General features: G+C 46.2%; 1 protein-coding gene across 2 annotated transcripts in view; it reads right to left on the minus strand.

Annotated features, from left to right (window-relative positions):
• FAM168A (family with sequence similarity 168 member A) overlaps nt 1-22,872 on the minus strand; it is a 164,252-nt gene that overhangs the window by 98,487 nt on the left and 42,893 nt on the right. For both annotated transcript variants that reach the window (XM_032189734.1, XM_032189743.1), the window contains exon 2: nt 17,839-17,939. The gene's annotated coding sequence lies outside the window, so the exon portion shown is untranslated. The remainder of the gene's footprint in view (nt 1-17,838; nt 17,940-22,872) is intronic.

Here is a 22,872-nt window from a genome sequence, read left to right on the forward strand (position 1 = left end):
TTTGTACAACCAGTCTGGCCGAAAGACCTCGTTCCCCAAGACACTTCTGTTATTAAAAACATTACAAATACACACATTAACAACTGACATGGCTACAGAAGACATCACAACATCCTGCAGTCTGGCGTTTTATCAGCTGTAAGGCATTTCTCCAGCCTAAAGCAAAAACTCTCTGCACCGACACACCTCTGGCAGTAGGACCCAGCACGGGGACTGCTTTATTCCTTCCCATCACTGCCACACGAAAAACGAGGAGCTTTTAGCTACATCACAGTGCGTGCTCTAAGTTATTTAAGATTTTCCTTTTCTTTCCCCAGCTTTCTCTATGTTTCTTCCACGGTTTCCTCCCTGGCCATGAGCAGCGGATGGAAACCTGCTCCACGTCCCTGCGAGATATTGGGAGGATGTGAGTGGAAACTCTTTCCTCCTCACACTAGAAGAAAACAGCAATCGACACGAATCATAAGTGGAATTTCTTGTTTCCAAGTGTTTCTGGATGAGTAGGAAAAGAAGAAGGAAAAAAAAATGTTCCAGCTCTCGCTGCAACATATCTGAAAGACATCACTTCTACCATTAAAGCACCGTGTGCTGCTCCTAAGTTGGAAATATCGTACACTCCTTGCTTTTTCTGGATTTGTTATGTAGCTTTCGATAGCAAGAACTATCTTTAATATGAGAACAGAGGGCTGAGCACTGCAAATCCTGATAACAAACAGAAATTCAGATCCTTACTGTCAAGAGTGAAAGGCTATTCGGGACAGGGAAAAACTGCAGCTGAAGCTGTTTGCAAGGTCTTTGAGACAAGAGACACATCAGGTCACAGTTTTACAACACAACTTGTCTTGTTATGTCTTATAAGATCACTCATTTGCCATCAAAACCATCTCATGTGTATCTTTCTGATCCCCACAACCACCTTTATTCGATGCTTGTGCATGAGGCTTTTTGAGTGTGAAGCAAGATAAAGTGCCTCCATTTCAAAACCTTTCAATTCAAAACTAAATTTTAACATTTTTTTCTTTAAAAAAGGTAATAATCTTTTAATCCAGAAGCCCTTTTCCCCCTCCATGCCTCTGAAGCCACGACTCGTGGCTGAGTTTGCAGCCTGCCGAGCGCTGTCCCCAAGACCTCACGTATTGCAACCATCGCTCCCAGTGAAGGATGCCTGCAGTACTGACACGTGCGGGTAATTCCCTGGGCCCATGACCACATCAGGGGCTGAAATTAGGTGGGCTTTGAGGTTCTTTCCAACCTAAACCATTCAGTGGTTCTGTGACTCTGTAAGGTCTGGCAAAACCTCCTCTTTGCACAAGATCTGATTGGGTTTACGTGGGACGAGGTGAACGGTATCAGCTGTCCCAGCAGAGGTCAGAGCAGCAAATTCTCAGTTACTTCAGCAGTGTTTCTTGAAACAGCAATTTCTGCTGCTTTAAAGAATCGAGGCCACTTTCATCTCGTGTCCAGAACCACCACAAATTACGAGATTGGATTTGAGAAACAGCTACGGCCACCGAGCGGTGACAGCCACGGTGTCACGGAAGCCACAACTGGCAGTTCTGTGACCTGGAAATGTGATGCACTCATTTGGAGGAGGATTTTAAAATAAGGATAATAGCACTGAAGAGCCCTAAGTCAAAAGGTGAGAAATGAAGGGACAACAGGCTCTGCTGTCTACCTGAGGAGATCCTGCACCAGAGCCTCCAGAGGGAGGAGAAAGCTCACTAAAAGACGAGAATATGGGAAGCAAACCCGTCAAAATCCAAACCAAGCGAAGAACAATCTAGAAATCTACTCCATATCTATTATTTTTCAAGTACAGGAAGATTAGGCATCACCAAGGAGCTACTGGAGAAATGCAAGATGGGAGGAATAAACACAGACTAGAGAAAAGTCAGTAAATCCAACAATTGTTCATGGAAAAAAATCAGGAAAAAAATAGCACGACCTCTCCAAATTATTTATAAAAATATGCTAGCTTCTTCACATCACTCATTACATAACAACAGAAGACTTGTATTTGTCTTCAATAAGCGTATTAAGGATTATCAGGGAATTACCCAACGTCTTATTTCGCGGGAAGCGACGTGGCTGTAACGAGGCACGGCCCTACGACACTCACATAAAGAGACACAGCGAGGGAAGCAAAATAGCTCCGACAAAATCCCTTGATTGTGACAATACGGGAATAACTAAAGAGCCCAGAAGTGGAGGGGCGGGAGGGTGACCTCAAAAAGATACCAGGAAAAGCCCTAGCAAGACACGGCTAAAAATTAAAGTTAAGGATATGAGGAAAAGGGATTAGGAAGCAGCTAAGCTGGAGACAGTCGAGCATTAAACATCAGATTTTTGTGCTGCCAAAAGGGGCTCAGCAAGGTGCTCCAGGATGCCTTAGAAGGAGCAGCAGATCCTTGTGTGCGGCACTAAAACCAGGGAAGAGCGGAAGAGATAAGGCAATATTTGCAGAGATTAAATCATTTGTAATCAAATGGGGTCTAAGAATTCAGGAAAATGTCCCCGTAGTGGTGCTGGATCTCGCTGCCCTTCCTCGCACCTGGTACAAGGTCGGGGATTCAGGCCGCCGCTCCAGCTCACGCACGGTAATCCTGCCACATGATGCTGCAATACCTCTTCTTGGCACGGGCGGCTTCTTATTCTGACAACAAAAGGCTCTTTTTAACAGAATTTCCCAAATAATTGCTTTTCTGAACACGGAGATGTTAAGCAACGCTGACAAGAAGCGGACGAAGGACGTGGAAGGCAACACGAGGAAGCCAAGCGTCGCCGACCAAAGGGGCTGTGTAACACACGAAAAAAAAGAAAAAAAAAGGTTTTGTACTAGTTTGAGAGAAAAATACCATGTATGAGAGCAGTATCTTGAAAGCAAGGATATGAGAAATGAAGTTAAATGCCACTATTTGCCCAGCACACACTGCAAGAATAAAACGCAACCAATTTTTGCTCCAGGTCCGACAAACTCGCTCCTAAACACCACGGACAAAAGCTTCTATGATTCTGTGATTTGTGAGATTCAGAAAGAGGGTTGGGGGCTGAAAGCAATTCCTGTGTGCAGACACATTTTAAAGGTGAAACCTCTCAAGTATCGGGACTCACACACACCAAGTAAAACATCCCAAAAGGATCTCCCGGAAGCTGCTCATGCCGAGGTCACTCCTGATGGGGCTTCTTCAGTCTTCAAAATTCAAGTGGCCAGACAAAGGACCGATTAAAGAACCACGTTAAGCATTGCACTTGATTTTTTTTTTCAGAAATCAGCAGATTTCTGCACTGAACTTCTCACGAGGTGGGGAGGAGCAGCAAAGGTTCGCCCCTCGCACCTCGCTGCCCTGTGTCTCCACGTGCTTGCACATTGCATTGCCCACAGAGAGGTGGGGGAAAAAGGAGATTGAGGATGTGTTGTGCAATCTAAACCTTAAAATTTTATCCATGTTTGCTCAACAGGCTGCTCAAGAAAAGGCATTTTTCTTCCCTAACAGTTCTGCCCTCCCAAAGACACTAAGCCTGAAGATTTTCGTAGCTGTGCCTTATTCTTCGGCACAAGATGAGAACTGCCCCGGCTCCTTTAGCTTTGGGAGGCAGGAAAACAGCCCCACAGAGCAACCCAAACACGCATCATCATCACATACCGGGCATTGCCAAGTCTAAATACCAAATTTGTTGTTTTGATTGGGCCGTGTCACCGTTGAGAAGATAACACGAACGGACAGCATTTGAAGCGCACGTTTGGTTATCATAAAATAGCTCCGCTCCAGCCAGCCAGAACCAATTCTTCCAGAGGTGAGAAAGCCCTTCCCAGATGCATTACCTTTATATTTTAATCCCCCTTGCTTTAAATTTATCTTCCTGCAAAAGGAGAAGCCGATAGGCCTGGCTGTGGCGATTCTGGGCTGAGCGATGCAAGATCCAAACCTCGCGTTCGGGCTTCCTTCTTTTTAAAACCACGCCTATTTCACAGGTGGGATGAAAGAAGTTAGAAAAGGATGGACACGAGATGACAAAGCTAACAAGAAGGGAAGAAAAGAGCTGAAGCAAAGTGACAGAGAGGAGGAGCTCAGCCCGCGGCCACCGCGGGGCGTGCGGCACGGCGAGGGCCGCAGCTGCGAGGTGACAGCAGGAGCAACACCCGCCTGAGTTTCCTTTACAGACACACATCTCCCCGCTGTAAAATCATTCAATGAAACAGTCAGGAGAGAAGGAATTGCTTTTCCTTCCATCCCACTGCCCACCGAAAGCCCTGGGTGAGGTGCTCCAGGCAGCCGCGGCCTCGGGTCCAACGCAATCCTCATTTTTTAAAGCATTGGCAGCAGTCAATTCCTACACGGCACTCAGCTGGGATCCTGCAAGCAGACACAAAACCTTCGTACCAAAAAAAAAAGTGAAGTTATTTTTTTTTTCCCCAACGAATTGTTTTCGTTTGAGGAGAAAGAACTTAATACATATTTCCTCTCGTGTGGAAAATATTCCGATTGCACTACGGAGACCCAGATTTTGGTGATGCGCTCCCGGCGTAAAGTACCACTCAGGAAAACGAATTTTTAAAAACACAAAAGACAGTAAAATACCTACATTAGCGGTTTTGAATACCTACACCCACTCGGCAGCCCAGAGGGATAAACCCAACAAATTCATAGGCTTGTTAATTAGCTCTTATTGCCTGCCACACGTACAAATGAACAGCATTCCTGCCACCACGGCGGTAATCTGCAGTCTGAACGCGTTTTTTATCGTCGCATCAGCTGCAGCCAGCGCCGGCTCTGACAACAACTGAACGGCTTGGCAGAGTGCCTCAAATTACTGCCGACTAAAAGCACTTTAAACCGTCCTGCTGGAGCTTGACGTGACAAATAAAGCGATGATTCATAACCGAATTACGCCGAGACGCTGGGGAAAGGCAGCAAGGGGGGCTGCTGCCGAGGGGAGCTCGCCGATCCTCCGCGCTGTCGGTCGGGGATGAGGATGCTCCGGTGACACGCCGGGGCTGTAAATCAGGCAGCGGAGGAGCCTAAGTGGAGGGAGGCATTAAGGGAAGCCCGAGACTGTAAATAAGCTGCAGTTGTGACATGCGGGCCGTGGTCTTCCTATCCCACATCATTCCACTCGATTGCTTTCCGTAGTCTGCGAGTTTTATGCCTGTAATCCTTTTAAGCTCAACAGGAGAGCCGCCGACACACTCTGCAATCCCTGTAACACCTTCTACCAACATTAAATGCAAAGTATTTAGTAACCCCAAATGAGTATCCCCAAAAAAACAGAGCAGAGACATCATCCTATCCATTCATTAACGCCCATCAAAGCCTTTAATGAACTGACAGATAATAATCCTCAAGTAACACCTGTGAAAACAGCCCTTGCAGCCCATCAACAAGCCATTTGACTGTCAACATGCGATGAAAAGGGGATTTTTCAGTCTCTTCCCAGGCACTTTTGCTGAAGAAACGCCTTTCAAATCCAACCTGCCCATAAACAAGGCGATACCACCTTCCTATACCATTTTTAAGTCCCTTCAGAAACAAGACCGCTGCTTAAGCTACGGTCAAAGATCTGTCTTGCCCAGCTTTTGGAGGACCCTGTATTCGAGAAGTTAATTTATGATTAGCTTTTCTTCCTTCAGCAAGATTAATATCTTCTCAGTGCCCCCTTTAAGACAAGATAAATAGGATTCTGACCACCCAGAACAGGTTAAAGTCAATGTACAATCCCTAAAGTCATCATGTGATCTATAACACTTGGTAGAGTTTCTTACAAAGTAGACATACACTAATTGATTAAGGATCTTATAATAAGCATGTGTGTATAACAAAGTCATTGCCAGTGCAGGCAAGACTCTCAGGGTACTGTTCATCATCCCTAACTTCACTCATTTAAATTTTCAGTATTTAGGTGACACTAGTGGTCCAGACTTCCCACATACACAATTACAAGAAACTTCAGAGGCAAATTCACCCCATTTTGACACAAAGAAATGCTTTTCTTTGAGGCAATAAAAGTTAGAAGAAATTCATTCCCCCAAGATTGCCCTACCGCTCAACCCGATGTTTTTAGAGAGAGAAATCTGGACAGAAATATCGCTGACGAAGCTCTACGTACATACGGAACAAAATGAAAGTGCAGTTAGTGATGTACAGCTCCGCTTCGCTTTTTAAACTCATAATCTTGACAGCACGCCGTCTTTTATTCAACTAGAAATTACAGGCTCAGCTGTGTACAAGACACAAAACCCAAAGTTTCTCCTTGTCCCCAGCTGTGATATCCAAAAATACTGACAGGCAAAAGGCACGCGCTGAAATAACATGGAAAATGGTCTCAAGTTTGTGCGTCTTCTCCCCGTTTACATTTTTATGATACCTAACTGCAGCACCTCATTCACCTAGCTGCATTTCTTCCTCTCAGCATCTCACATCTGGTTTGCAGGCTCATGCCAGACACACGTCTCGGTGTGGGAACGGGATGACCAGCACCTCCAAGGATCCAATCCATCCGTCCTCGGGGAGGCTGACAAACTGGGAAAATCATTTCACGTCTGCAAAAGAATCCAGTGGCTGTTTTGATTGACTTGGAGACCACTATTTCCATACTTCAACACAAATTGGGAAGTAAAAATGAGCTAAAGATCCATCTCCAAGGGAGAACATGGGGCAAAAAGAACTTGGGATAACGTTCTTAAGGCAACTTCTGCTCCCCTAGCAATTTTTCTTCAGTTTTCCCAATATTTTAGTACCTGGCTTCTTCTTCATTACATAACTAGACCCCGTCCAAGGTTAACTAGGATCCTAATCATCTCTCATTAGCTAAACTTGCCAGCAGAACACTGCCAGCGAAAAAGAAGGTCAAAACCTGCCATTAACAGAAAGAAAATTTCAAAGGACCAGGAAACCAGCTGCTTTTAGCTTTTCCTTCTTAAGGAAAGGATCCACTCCCCCACTCAAAAGCTGTACGATGTGGACCCCCAAAAAGGCTGCTGCAACAGGCAAACTATACAAGCATAAAAGTTTAAGAGCAGCTGGCACCTGTTGTGTAATATCTCATGACTGAACACAGCATTTGATACGAAAAAAAGCTTTTAAATCACAAATACTTGGTCCCCACACCACGAGGACCACCAGCCAAAACCCACTGCGTGTCGTTTCCTTAACTCTGCTCTCCAGGGGCACGGGGCTACTCCCAAATCACACGCAGGATTTCATCCTTCTAGCAACTGGAGGCTCTGGGGACTTTTATGTGGGATGAAAAGGAGAAAGAGGGAACCCTCAGTCTTAAGTTACCGCATGTTAAAGCAAGTAAAATCTTCTGAACACCGGTGTCTAGACAGCGCCGACTTCTTTGTCTTCGGGAAGAGGGATTAGGACAGAAAACTGCCTGCGCTGCTCCTTGGTTGATATGAAAGCTCGAAGACATTTTGGGCTAAAGGCTTGGCGACGTTCCAGGAACTACTTTATTACAGGAGAATCAAAGAAAAGGAGGTCTGTAAGGCAGGAGAGTAAGATTTCTGCCGAGCAGTCACAGCAATTAAGGAAGCTGTCTTGACAAAGGGGAAAAAACATTGGAACAGGACCCAAAGGCTCCGAAGAGCAGGGGAGAGTAATTCTGAGACTAGGGCAAGCCTCCAGAGGGGATTACCTTTCCAATTCGAGACTTAATGCTATAGACATGCCTCGAAAAGCTGACCAGAGAGATTGTGCTGATACCACGGATGACCCCATAACGTCGGTATGCTCGAGCGCCAGCGAAGCATCAAAAGTGAACGCTGAAAACTCGGCGAGTTAGGATCAAAAGTGACAGACCTAAAAAAGCCTTCTCCTTCCTTCCACTCACATTAAAAAAAATATAAAGCTAAATATGTTGTATACCTGGCATTTCTAGGTAATTAAAGATCTCAACTTGAAAGCAGCCATCTAAAGACAGATTTCTGGATGAAGCACAGAGTGGACCTCACAGGATGCTTTCAAAAAAGAGGGCTTCTCCTCCTGGATTTGGATCGATTCCACCGTCATTTGAACTCGTTTTCATTAGGCTTCCATACGACTCCACTCCCTCAATAAGCCCACTCTCTGAGCAGGTAACGGCCCCAATTATACCTGTCGGAGCCGAAATAGCTGGTGAGGTTCTTCCAAATAAACTCTGTGTTATGGGACTGCGGGATAAAAGTAGCCTAATCGAATCCCCGATCCTATCGGAAACTTCAAAGACTCGCTTCAAAGGGCTGCTTCAGCAAAGAAACCAGCTGAGGCAATTTAATGCCTCTAATGGTGTGAAGAGCCACTTTCGCCAAGTGGGGAAGGAAACAAACGTGCCCAGCTGATGGGCTTGTGTCAGCCTGGACGCTGGTGGTCCTAGCACACCGGGCTTGTTCCTAGGGATGTGCTGACTGACAGCAATAGACAAAATGGAAGCTGAAAAGCTTTCATTCACAGCCAAAAATCTGTCTGCTGAACGAGGCAGCTACTGGCAGCTCTCTGCCCCAAGGATTTAGGGGCTTTCAGGGAGGAGAGAAGGGCATGGGGCTCTTGCAAGGGAATGGGAAGGCCTTTACCTGTCAGAGCCTGAGCTCGAGCCTGGAGGATTTTTTGTCTTTGCCAGCCAGAAACATCAACAGTGGGGTCAAGGAGCTGCACTCTACCCTGTTTCGAGTGTTAATGTTATCAACTGTAGCAGGATAAACAAATGTGGGAGCCAAACAACCTGACAGATCCATGAGGGAAGAAGCAGTGAAAGGAAGGGGTGGGGAGCTGGGGGGCGGCCTCTGCTCACAGGGAAGCAGGGCCAGGAGCAGAGGGAACAGCCTCGAGTTGTGCCAGGGGAGGCTCAGCTTGGCAATGAGGAGACATTTCTGCTCAGCAAGAGCGGTCAGGCCTTGGGACGGGTTGCCCAGGGAGGTGGGGGAGTCCCCGTCCCTGGGGGTGTTCAAGGAGAGGTTGGACGTGGTGCTTGGGGACAGGGCTTGGGGGTGACATTGGTGGAAGGGGGACGGTTGGACCTGATGATCCTGAAGGGCTTTTCCAACCCCAATAATTCTGGGCTTCTATGATGTCTGTGTGCTGCTAAAGACACCTCTCATCTTGGTCTGTCTGTGTTTGTTGTTATAAATCTAGCTGTGTTAAAAATGCCGTGCCAAGGTAGCTCCGGTTTCCCTGAGGCACAGAGGACATTTCCAGTTCCATGCTCCAGAGTCCTCCACAACCACATCTCGAGGTGAGTATTTGGCTTCCAGGTTCCTCACTTTCCATATTCTGCCATTCAAACACAGGATTTCTTCTGGGGTATAAATGCGGTACAGAATTCACCAAATCAGTTTAATTTAAGTAAATAAATAAATAGACAACCCCCATCCATCAACGAAAGCAGGGCAGAAAGGCAGAGCTCCCTCCAGGTTGTCTCAGACCTGTTATAACCAATTCCAAAGCCTGCCACCTGTCCTCCCTAATCCTGCCTAATTAAACCCATTAAGCACAATGATGGAAATTCTGCTTTCACTGCCCTTTCCTGAAGACAACTGGACAAACTGCCAAGCAGCAGGTCTTGGTTTCAGTTTTAACAGGAAAGAAAGGAGTAAATGCACTGTCCGAGAACGTTAATGTAGGTATTTTGAATGGATAAAACCCTTCTGAAATAACACGCAACTACCCCAGTCCTAACCCTCATAATCTACCTCTTCACTCAAAATATTCTTGTACCTCTTCCCCTAGAGAAGCAGCTGTAAAATATAACAGGAATCAGATCAATGGCAAAAACAAAAGACAAAATAGGAAACAAGGAGCTCCTTTGTTTTCCCATGGCTTTGTTTCTCACATTGACTGACTTTGGTGACAAGCACAAACTCAAAACAAAGCTTCTCCTGTGGCTGGGCATTTATGAGATAAGATATCCCTGTAGGTCTTCCAGTTCCCTGTGTGGGAATTCACTTGGCCACCTTACAAAAAATCCTCAAAAAAAAAAAAAGCCTGCAGCAACGTTGATGAGATCTGGAGGAATCCATCCACCTCTGAGACCTCTCCGTCCCTCATCAGGCCTCCCAGGTTTGAAGAGTGGAAATGCTCACACAGACAGCGTGAGGCATAAACGGAATTTCCATTGGATAGCTTGTTTTAAAGGGATTACAAGGATAACAGGGGAAAAAATGCACCTTCTTGCAAAGAGACAATCCCATGGCTCTTCTGGCCAATGTCCTCTCCCTGCCTCATCCTCTTCTGCCTTACAGCATTCCCTCCATCCCTGTTAAAGACTGGCTTTTCCCCAAAACGCAAAGAAGTGAGCCCAATCCTGGTTCCAACCCCCCTGCCATGGGGGGTTGATGATTTTTAAGGTCCCTTCCAACCCAAGTCACTCTACGATTATGATTCTCTGACTCCTAGTTCCCATCGTCTACTCTAGATTACGAGCTTCCCAGAAAAGGGAAGACATCACGTGCACTGTCCTACACTAATAGCCACGAGCAAGCACAATACCTGAAGCTTTAATACACTTTAAACTTTCAGAAGTGTAAACACTGCAAAGATGACAAATTTTTTATTAATGTCCTAACTGAGAAGGCGAGGAGAAATATTTCTCAGCAGAAACCTCAGCCTGCCTCATAAAAAATAAGCCTTCAGCTATTACTAATTTTCTCCTTTGCCATTACTTGGTAGCAGAGGGGGGAAGGAACCACTAGAAATTGTTTACACTGTGTAAGAAAAAGCCCAAACAATAGGAAACAACGATGTTAATGAGCAAGAGGATGATACTCAGCAGGCAGCCGCTAGCAAAAATCCTCCAGGAACAAAGATTAATTTGGTGGTGGAGCCGCACATGTGATTGCCAGCACTAGGACAGGCACTGGGCAGGCCGTGCTTTTTATTTTAATGGCAACATCCTCTTCTGAAAGTGCTTCTTTTTGGCACCTGACCATTTCCAAGACAAGGCAGAAGTGCTGCCCAAGCAGTGAGCTCCCAGCACGGCCCCTTCGCCGTAGGAGCCCCACAAAGGGTCTGGAAAGCCGTGGTATCAGCCTGGGTACACACTTGACATGTGGTTAAATCTTTGGAGATGTAACAATTTGCACAGCTGTCCAATATTTAAATTACAACTTGCCCAAAAAAGTGAAAAGCAATCCGAATTTATCATGTAACAAGTAATGCAGGTTCATTTCTAACCCCGACCCTTCACTGGACCAGACAGAATGATAATCACAGCTCTTTGCCATGGCAAAATTTTCATTTTCCATGACAGCCAGGGAAGACAAGCCATAAATGGATTCAAGCAAGGATTCTGAACCAGAGAAAAAAATGTTTTTTAAAAATCCCAAATCCCATCCTGGTGTTGCCTTATAACTTTGCTAAAGTGTCAAAAATCAGAGGTTCATTTCCACCTTCACTTACCAGATCTCAGCCATGGTGCCAAAAGGTAGCATGAGGACACGTTTTGAACAGTCCTCCTTAGGTTTACGAGGTGGGCACGGGGACATCCCAAGGGAGATGAGGGCTCGCAGTGTGCCCAAATCCCCAAAGCCTGGAGGATTTTACCTGCCTGGACCAAAACCAGCACTCATACCTACCTGCAGGGAATGCCTCCAGCTGCTGTGGGGTTTCTGCTTACGATCAACAGTGAGGGGAAGGAAATTACCCACTATTAGGCTTTTAAAACTGCCAAACCCTGAAACGGCCTACAGAGAACGTCAGGTAACTTCAGAGGGAAGACACCATTCACCCCAGAGGACAGCAGCATGCTGCTATACACGTGTATGTGTCCGAAACCAAAGGCACTTTTTGCCCAGCTGAGCAACCTCAGGTTCATCTCACCACTCCCTCTCACCTAGGACCCAAAATCCTCTGTGAGTTCTGACATCCAGCAGTGGGAAAGACGTAGATTTTCCCAGGTCCGTGGATATCTGCATGTTTAAAAAGCATTTCTGCAGTGGGTCAGCATTGCCAGCATCACCCCAGGTGGCTGTTGCTGCAAAAAGGAACCGGAGGCAGCACTGGAGATAGCACCGAGGGCAAGGGGTAGCTCCTTGATGGCCAGCGTTAGCCAGTTGGGATGGAAACGTGGTCCAGCCTTGAAGCTGGACTTTATCTATCTATCTATCAGCTTTTTATCTAGCGGTTGGTGTGATAATATCTTAAGAAGAAGGAAACGTTATATGGGCAGAGGGAAATCTGAATTCAGAAACACAAACCAGAGGCAATTATCACAATTCTACCTTTTTTCTTGGGAGGGGTGGGAGGGTATAATTAGGGAAGGTCTGCATAGACTATTTCAATTTTTTATCAATATAGAAATTGAATACAGAATAACTATTCTATTCTATTGAATACAGAATAACTATTTCAACTCGTTTTCAAACTTCTGTATAGAAAACAGAGTTGAGTCCTACAGAAACTACCCTACGCTGGCACACACTCGCAATTACGTAGGATTTCCAAGTAAAAAGCCCAGGCAATGCTGCGACTTTTAAATTTCTATTTCCATTAGCCTGTTGGGAACAGGTGAAGGTATGGGGAAAACCAAAAAACGTCAAATCCTACAGTGAAACCTGCGCTACGGTTTCCAACACTTCCATTACCTTGGCATGCTGCTGAAGCACTGCTCGTTGGGCCAACCCGAGGATCCTGAGAATATCATTTCCAAGGTTTATCAAGGGTGCCCAAAGCTCACGATAAATCCTTTGGTATCCTTCCTGCAAATGACGTTATCATACCCAGGAGTTAACAAAGAACATTGCTCTATTAAAATCCATGTAAAGTTCTGGCCAACTGCTTCACAACTTTATTGCTTATAATTGTGCAGGGCTCTCACTCTTCAAGCCCAAATCACTGTATTTCACACTAAACCCTAATTATACAATCTAGCATGAAAAAGCCAGAGATCCAGGCCCTTTAACAAGCTTAGGCAAAATCAAAGGCCCACAAAGGGCTAAATCAAAAGCTGGCTCACACCAACTCCATTCTTTGTGCAGTCAACCAAGACTAATTAATGCTTTTAATGTCAGTTTACCCCTTTTGGCACTATAAATCAGAACACGCAGCTTTTAGGAGCTAACAAAAGAACCCGTGAAAGGTGCAGCTTATTAACCAAAGGCGCAAATTCAAACGTGCTTAATCAGAAGCAGGTAGATGGAGCAGCACCGTAGCCACCGAGCAGCATTATCTGCAGGCTGGGCGCAGGGAACATTCGTTTAGCAGCACAAACAAGGCTGGCACACCGAGAGGAGGTGGTAAATTATACCTCTGAGGGAAGGACCAGCAGCCCCAGCAGGGCCCTCGTGAGTGCAGAGATGTGGAAGGAGCTATGGAGAGGTGTGGAGGTCGTGCTGAGTGTCCCACCTTGATCTCGTGGCCTTCAAGAGGTGGGAGCGCTTCCACACGGCTGCAGCAGGAGCAGAAAAGGGGTGCTCGAGCTGATCCCCTGCCATCACCTGCTTGGCACGGCCCCTCCGTATTTTCTCCATCGTATGCTGCTCTGGTTTTGGCGTGGCACCTGAAGAGATGTGGTTGGGGTTTTGTTTCGTGGAACGCACATCTCTGTTTTTGTGTTGGTTTGGAAATCCACGACTCAAAAGCCTGACACTAAATGTGAGCCCAAAAAGAAGCCGGGGCCACGAAGCTTTCAATAGACACACATTTTTTTAAGAAGCGATATAGATACTATTCACTTCCTAGGCTCAAAGAAGAAGAGACCCTAACCTCATCTTTCTGGCTGAGCAGACGGACAAGACATTTTTTGGGGCGCTCTGCTCCTACCTTGGTGCAGCAGCTACAGCACAATTTAATATGCCACATAAACTCAGAGATCAGCAGTAGGAATTCAGTCCTGAGCATCCCGGAAAGGCTGGTGTCAGAGGTCCTCTCTGCTGCTTTTGTCAGTAAGTCTCATTAAAACCTTCCTTTGTTTTATAAATCAGTTTTTGACATTGGATTTTCTCCCCTCGTTCTGGGAAATGCCATCTTCCTAATGATGGCTCCCTCCTTATCCCTCTAGCTGCAGGCATAGCTGATGTTTGTGTCATCAGCTGGTGAGCAACCACCCCAAAATACCAAGGCAAAAATGTTTAAAAGAGAATTTCTTAAGGAAGTAGAACTGAATAAGGAAAGTATTTGCAAGCACGCTTCACTGCATTCATTAAATTTATTAATTTCAGCTGAAATTCTCTTCATAAATTCATCATATTTTAAGATACAGGAAAAGGTTTCCCTATGTAACATATCACAGTGTGTTTGGGTACGTACTGGAGGGGGGTTTCCCTGCCCTTTTCTGACACAAACAGCATTGTAACATTGTCCAGAAAGGCACAAAAGTCTTTTCAGGAAGTGAAAATTCCCATGAAGCAAGGATGGGCGAAGTAACCACAGGTCCCGGAGCCTCCCACACCTTTATTTGCGACTGCCGTGGGAGAGTGAAGAAAGGGAACCCCAAACCCAGCACCTTCAGGATCTAGCTGAGGCACATTTAGGAGATGCCTTGCTACGGCACGACTCCCTGGGAGCACGGGAAGATGAAGGAGATGAAGCCCAAGAGGAAGAAGGGTGCCCATGTTCTCCACCATCAACCAAGAGCATCCAACTCTCCTGTTTCATCCACTGGACCTGATGGAGCTGCTCCTGCTCCCTGCAAGCATCCTGGCCAGGTGCCCAAGCACATCTCGTGCTCATCACGGGGTGAGTTACGTGGTGTGGTGGGACACATCGCTCCTCTGAGCTGCCCTCACCGCCAAAGAAGTGTCCCCAAGGACAGAAAGCTGCCACATCCCTCCGAGCCACCACGTCCCTCTGAGCCACCGCGTCCCTCCGAGCCTTCCCTTTTAGGAAGACAGAAGCTGCCTTTTAAAACATTAACAGTGTTCCAATATGACCCACTTGTCCCCAGAGGAAAGAAGGGAACACGAATAGCTGTCCTTGGTGTCACCATCACAATCACAGAACTGTAGGGGTTGGAAGGGACCTCTAGAGATCATCGGGTCCAACCCCACTACCAAAGCAGTTCCCTACAGCAGGCTGCCCAGGTGGGCATCCAGACAGGCCTTGAATATCTCCAGAGACCCCACAACCTCCCTGGGCAGACTGTCCCAGTGCTCTGTCACCCTCACCGGGAAGAAGTTCTTTCCCCTGTTGGTGCAGAACTGCCTGGGCTCCATTTTGTGGCCATTGCCCCTTGTCCTGTCCCCACAGACCACTGAAAAGAGGTTGGAAAATTCCCTCTGCCTCCCACCCCTCAGGTATTTATACACACTGAGGAGATCCCCTCTCAGTCCTCTCTTCTCCAGGCTGAACAGCCCCAGGTCTCTCAGCCTCTCCTCACAGGGAAGATGCTCCAGGCCTCATGTCATATTTGTGGCCCTCTCCCTTCAGCCCTCCAGGAATTCTCAGATGTCCCATAGGATCCCCCTGCCCTACACAGCCTGGCTCTCCAGAAACCATCTCCCATATCACACATACTCCCAGGAGGACCCCACAGACCTGGCACGAGTGGTCCCAAGACTCAAGGCCAGAAATTTTCCAGATGAGATCTGAAATTTTGAGGTGAAGGGAGCAACTCCAGGAAGCCCAAGTGCACCTGGCCACAGCCAAATGCCATTCAGGCTCACTGTATAACGTAAAAAGAAAACTTTTACACCAAACCAGGCTACTGCACTGATAAGTGAAGTATTGTTAGGTACACAAGGACTTTCCACGTTACGGTTAACTATTTATTTGCTGGTATTCCCCTTAGGATTTGTCAGGGGAAGGGGATGAGGGGTTGTTTCCCAAGCAGGAAAGAACCTAACCTAAGTAAACCAAGTTACGAGGTTTACTTCACACACACACATCAAGAGTTTGACTGAATTTCTTCCATCTTTTGATTTCTGAGCACTTTTTACCGTCCTGAATCTCAAAGGAGGAGGCTCAGCCCAAGACTGAGACACCCAAAAGTCAATCTCCGAAACGGAGAGACCCTCGGGCAGGGCATTCCCCACGGGGCCGGAGGAGGCAGCTGGCAGCTCATGGCCAGATTTCCCCAGGCTCCATCAATTCCTCCCCCAGGATGTTCATTGAGCCCACTGGGAGCTCAGACACCCAGAGAGCACAAAGCTGAAGATTAGGCTTCTTAAATCTGGAGCTGAATCGGACAGAGCCACAGGACCAGCAGCTCTGTTTCTCGTACGAAGCCAGCACTTACCTTGCTCTCATTTTGAAAAACACCTCGGCTTCCTCATCTTCCATCAATGCCAGTCACTTTGCCAATCTCTCAGCAATTCAGCCCCCACCCCTACCTCCTCCCTACCTTCCAGTCCTCCTGCAGCCCTACAATTCCTTCTTTGACCCTGCAGAAGCAGCACAGCCCCATCTGTGTCTCCTTGTGCAGGAAAAGGGGACAGAAGCAGCACCAAAGCCCCTTTTTTTCCCCACCTTTATCCTTTTTTCCAGCTTGATATTCATCAGAAAGGGGCCCGTCGTTGTTGCTGCTGCAGGATTGCCAAAAGCCAAGTTTTTCTGAAGCGTTTGGCACTTTCTGTCCCATCCCACCTGAGACGTGTGGAGTTGAGGAGGGTGGGAAGAGGAAGAAACCAACAGGCTGCTTTTGTCCATACCCCAAAAGCAGGCATCTAATTAGGGCAGGGATGGGCTGGAGCACTTCTGCAGGCTAAAATATTGGGAAGATAAAGGCGATCTGCATGCCTGAGTGCCTGATGCGTGCGTAACGCGGCGGATCCGAGAGCGGGGAGCATCCATCAGCACTGCTGTCGTCTGCCCACAGCTGGTTTTCGGCAAATCTGCCTTGAGTGGGAGCAGAACACTCAGCGGGTAGCCTGGCAGTTTATGTTACTAAGCAATCAGCAAAAAACATGGAAAAGGGGAGGGGAAAAAAAAATGTCAACAATGTGTTTTCCCTACTTCGGCAGGAGAACAGCTGGAGTGGGTCAGGTCAAGGCTTTGGCTGCCCCAACGTCTTCTCTGCAGCAGCAACAGAATTGAGAACACCTTGGGGAAAATGCAAGCACGGGAGAGCCACGCCGTGACACTTGCCCAGCACATTTTCCAGCCTGGAACAGCTCAGGGATTTCCTGAAGTGGTATGCTCATATTTAATAGCGAGCTATATATCACGTTATACCCCTATTATAACACATCTTCTTATACATAAATGCCTGGAGGACCCGACCAGTTCATAATGCAAGACATCAAACAAAAAAGAAACAATTAAGATAAAACCAGCCCCAAACAATTTACAGACAACATGACACTACGAAGTTTCTATTTTTAAAACTATTATTTCTACCTTTCTTTTATGAAAGGCTGCAATATAAGCTAGCAGAAAACTGCCTGCAGGCAAATGATAGAAATTTACACCAGGAAATTTATACCAGGAATCACCCCTTCTGCCAACCCACTAGAAAACACAAGCAGTATCTTTTGCCTTAATACAAAGCAAAAATTAATTATTTACTAAGATGATATTAAGACTAATAAACACTAAAAAAAGCAACCCTCTCAATTCTTTACAGGAGCAGCACGTACCTACTGTGCATTTTATTCCAGCCTGCTAATTACCCTGGGCTTATTAACTTTATAAATCAATACAATAAAATACGCTAAGCATGCAGCATTACTGGAGTTGCAGTTTCTGCATTTCTTGACCCAGAAATCACATAATTAGTTTAAAATCTAATGTGATCCTGTATGGAAGTTCATTTAACATAGACAAGGCTCCGAGCCACACCAAACACCAACACTTTTTCACCAGTCTGCACTTGCTGTTGTGGTTCCCCATCCCCTATTCCCCCAAATCTTTTTGGTCTGGGAGTTGTTTGGAGGATATTTAAACCAAAACACGAGCGTTCGAGGCAACCAGAAGAACACAAATCGATCGCTACCTCTGGTGGACGAACTTCCTTCGGGTGGAGACAATCCCGACGGTGATCTGCCTAGGGCTGCGGGGCAGTGGGAGTCTTCACAGCATTCCACAAGTCCTCAGCTGCAAGAGAGAGAGAGAGAGAGGAGAGGGGTGAAGCTCTGCCAGCAAACCCACAGGAGAGAAAGCACGGATGCAGAGCTGCAGGATACGAAGAGGAAGAGGACCGAGCCCCTAAAAATTCAAAGAACTGATTTTCCAGCGCTACAGGTACAGGATGAAATGCAGCAGATTTTCAACATTTGCATCCTTCCAAGGCTCGACACCTTCCTGCAGGGACACACTACGGGGATACAGTCTGGGACTTTGGGCAGAAAACTTGCACAAAGGCTCCATCACCTCCACGTCCTTCCTTTCCTGACATCCTGCTGCAGGTTTGCATAGAAACTAGAAACAAACAGCATCAGGAGAAGATAAAAATCACAACCAGGCTCTCCTCGGCTTTCATAAGCGGAGGAAAGAAGGGAATCTGATCTTTTATTTAATTACTCGCCAGCCAGCCATTTGTCAGGATTGTAGACTAAACAGGTTTTGGGCAAACAAAGCTTTACACAGCTCTCCAACACCCCTCCCGTCTCAGCTGAGACGGAAACTCTGAGAACTGAAAATGAAACAGCCCAAAACGCAGCGCAGAAAAGGCTCCCGAGCAGCTCCACATGCTTTCTGCATTAGGCAGAGGCACAGAAAACCTCCTGTTCGCAACCCAGGACCCTTCCAGCCTTGCCCGGCTTCTTTATTTCCATCAACCCAGGACCGAGAGGTTTCCATGAAACCCTTTTGCGTTATCACTAACACTTCCAGCCTTAGCCTTCACTCAAAAAACAATCTCAGGGAGAAAACAGGCACAGAATATTGATTGTAGCTCCAGGAAGATTTTCACTGAGGTCCATGGGATCAGCAGCTAGAGGAAAACCCCACCACGCCATCCGAGATGGCTCCGAGGAACCAAGTCAAAGGTTGGTGCCACGTTGGAGGGATCCAGCTGCTGTGCGGGCACTTTCCTGCTGTATTTTCACCTTATAACAAGTATATTTGTTGCTTGGAAGTTGATCGTGGCTTTAGGCTTCCTGATTTGTCTTTCTGGCCTCCCAGTTCAGTGGGTACCAGCCCTAAAATTCATCAGCAAGCAGCCTCCAGGAGGGAGAGAAAAGGGAGAAGTGAATTCTAGCGCCTTGACAGGTCTCATCACATCGAGCTCTGCAGTGGCAAATTAGGCTCTCTTTGAGCACATTTTGTTCTCCGAGTAGCTTCGGTGCTTCGGGAGGCACCAAATATAACACAGCCCCATTTTAACTTCCTTCCAGGAATACACACAGTCATTTATCAAGAAGACGTGGGCTGCAGTTTCAGTTCCAAAAAGCTCCAGTACCGTTCTGTGAAATTAAACAAATGACTCCAATTGCGGCGAGGAAGAAACAGAAAAAAACAATCTGGGTCCCATCCGACTCGGCACAGTCACCCTTTTCGGTGTCGGGTTTTGGGTTTTTTGGTTCTTTTTCCTTTATTCCTTTTCTGCTTTTTTCTTGACCAGCAGTCAGGCTGGCTGCCACACGTGTACAATTTACCTGGATTTGCAGAGAAACACAGCCAGGCCCAACCCAGGCCTCCAGGTAGAAGCAGAAAGACATTTATTAGAGAATTGGACAAAAAAATGTATTCTAACGAGGGAAAATATGACATGTGAGGAGCTTGGGGTAGACATAAAAATGGGAATACTGCATTTCTAATTACAAGTCTACGTTGGGCAACGTGTAAAAGCCTCTCGGCATACACCTGAAGCATCTGTGTGCCTCTCCCCAAGGAGCTAGCCCAAGCTTTCATCCGAGCCATCCCATACCCAAAAGGATTAGTTATCCTGCCACAAACACTAGCCCGTAAATATTATTAATGTTTCCTTGGCGAAGAGCATTAGGGCAGGAGGAGGCTCTCCTCCCCATAGTGTTAATATTCTTCTTTTCCTGGCTGTTGGCAAGCCTAACTCATTGTCCAGCTCGTTAAAAAAACTGGGAAAGGCATCGTTAAGCCTCCTCTCTTCAGCTGGTGGACACAGATTTTCCCTTCCTTTGCTGGAGTGCCAGACTTCTGCACGTGGAAAGCCCTCGGTTTAGGGTCAAAGCTCTTCCAACTCCTTCCTCCCACCCCTTCTCACGCCTTCTCTGGAGAGCCAAAGTTGCTCCAAACCTGCTGAATAAATTCATTAGCGCCGAGGTAGAATACGTTTCGCGCGAGTTTCCCATTAACTTCTAATTTCCTAATTATTAGATTACATGCTCCAGCTTTTAAAGCAAATTACCTCTGTCGAGCTGAGCAAAGAAACCTAACAAAGGATTCCTGCAGCTTACTCCCCAAGTCCTCCCTTCCCTCCCATTTTCTTCTTGGTGTGAAAAAGTTCAAATCCTTTAATGTTTCCTTAGATTACTGCAGTTATTTAGGAAGAGAACTTGCTACCTAATATCTTCATCAACTACAAGGAGTGTTTCAGGCAGGGAAAGAAAATTTCTGATTCTGTTCCCATCCTCCCCCCTCCTATGACCTCCTGCTCCAGTGGCAGGAGCTGGGCACGTGGATTATAAAATAGATTAAGAATTAATTAGAAGGTATTGATTAAAAAAACTCGCCTTGGGAGACTGCAGATTGCTACGATAAACTCGTGTTAGCACGATTCAGTTAAAAATGCTCTCCACAACTTATCAAGTGAAGATAAAAACACTCGCTAAGTGTCTGACATGCTGGAAGGTTAAAAAAAAAAATCTACAGCCAAGGAAATGACTTTATTCAGTCGGACAGCACTGCACAGATTCCCTCGTGAGCCAATTTTCTGTCTCAAAGACCGTACTGAGACCCTGAAATGCACGGCCATCCATCAGGACACTCACCAAGACTGGGATTTTGGAAGGAGAGGAAAAACATTAGGGGCTAAAAATCCAGCTGGATGAGGTCTAACGATGCTCGAGCAGAGCCAGGCACCTAAGCATGCACCTTACTTAAATCCTTTTGCATAACACCTTGTGTTTAACCTTCAGTATCCACAGAAAAGGAACTTTGGGGCTCAAATAAGTAAAATTTATTGGATAATATTGGATGGACGTGTCATCCCTTTCCTATACCTGCACCCTATTTTGTCCTGGAGCATCACCACCCTTCTGCTCCACTCCTGCAGAGCCTCCTGCACCCAGCTGTGTCCCTACCTCAACCACTCCTAATCCCAGGCAGGAAAAAATCCCAAAAAATGACAGAAATAGGTGCCGGCACTTGCCTACCTCCTGCTTTCATCCATTTGTCAAAAGCAGTTCTTGAAGTATTGAAACCACAGCACTCTGGGTTTGTTATTCCCTCTCCTGTGCAGTTTCTATTTATTAAGATATTTAGAGGTTTCTAAGTCACAGACAACTTTGTAGTGAAAGAAAGAAGTTAATTAGAGAAAAATAATGTTAATTGAAACAACGTATGGCACCACGGACAATACTGAATTGTCAAAAGAAAACAGAAAAAAAAAAAAACAGCGTGAAAAAGGAAAATGCAGCAATTACCTTAAAAACTAAAAATATAATTTACAGCTAGAGCAGCCTCAGCTGGGCCTATATCTCTATCAGAAAAATACAAAAAGCCGAGGAAAACATTCTCCTACGAGCCTTCGTGGCATTAAAGGAGAGGGATTAAGGAGAACATGACAGGCAATCTATTCGGGCATCAGGCCGAGCGCTGACAGGGCTCCGACCTCTTCAGATGCACGGCTGAGAGCTAATTCGTGAAACCTTCACTCCAACAGCGAGTAACCACAGACTGCAGCTTCAAGGTGTTAATCCCAGGTGTGGCATTAAGCTGGGAGCAAGGAAATACCATACAGAAATATTTGTCACCGCATTTTGTGTATTCAGTACCCGAATTCGGGAATAAAGGGGTGAAATGTTAACGAAGGTGCACGGGTTATCCAGAGCAGAGCAGAGATTAGCTCTTCTCAGGATGCATAAAAAGAATAATAAATGAATGAAAATTTAAAAATCCTCGAGAAACTGATGGTACTGGCAAATATATACATATATATACATATATACATATATATAAGTAAATAAATAATCCCTGAGAAACTGGTGGTACTGGCAAAAAAATTATATATAGATATATAGATACAGATATATAGATATATATAAATAAAATGAAATCCACCTGAAGGAATCAGAAGCCAAAAACATCCGTGGCACTACCTAGCAGGAAAGCAAGGCATGGAAAGAAATAATTTGGGAACACAGAGCAAGCACATCGCAGGAAGCCTCCGTGGGGCTTTTCGTGTTTCCTCCCCCAAAACTCCCTGCCATCCTCGTGCCATTGCAACTGTTAAGGGGCCGTAGAGCAAACCAGATTAAGAAATGATCTGGGTTAAAAATAACCTTTTTTTTTTGCTGTTCCCTGAGCTGGTTTGCCAGATGGCCCCTCCGGCAGCTGCAGCGGCACCAGCGAGGTAGCGCGGCGGTGGGAAGAGGCAGCCGAGGAGGAGCAGGAGGAGCACAGCTCCTCAAGCCAGGGCTGAACGAGGGAAAGCATTTTGGTGGGATCTGATGGAAAAAATGGGAAGCATTTCGAGCAGGATTGCTTGGAGAGCACGCAGGTGATGTCCCACATCTCCGTGCACGCTCTCCATCCCCGGGCACGCGATGGCCTTCCACCATTACAGGTATTAAACACTATGAAAACACACCTCGGGTTGTTTTCTTTTTGTTTGCTTGTTTTCCTGTGTGGTTTGGGTTTCTTTTTTGTGGTTTTGTGTTTTTTACCTACAGGGTATCAGGGTGAAACTGAGACGTAAGAAAAGAGCAGAAGCCATTAAAAGCAGCCAAGCCGGGCAGCATCCATCCTTCGGGATCATCCTATCGTCCCAGCCTGCAGCCTTAAGGAAATAGAGGTGATAAATATCAGCATTCACTGCTGAATATCAGCCCACCACACCTCCCTCTGACATCACTTCTGTTGTAGTGTTAAGATTTCCTTTCTCACGAAG

The sequence above is a fragment of the Aythya fuligula genome, chromosome 1 (assembly GCF_009819795.1).
Source record: "Aythya fuligula isolate bAytFul2 chromosome 1, bAytFul2.pri, whole genome shotgun sequence".
NCBI classification, from domain to species: Eukaryota; Metazoa; Chordata; class Aves; order Anseriformes; family Anatidae; genus Aythya; species Aythya fuligula.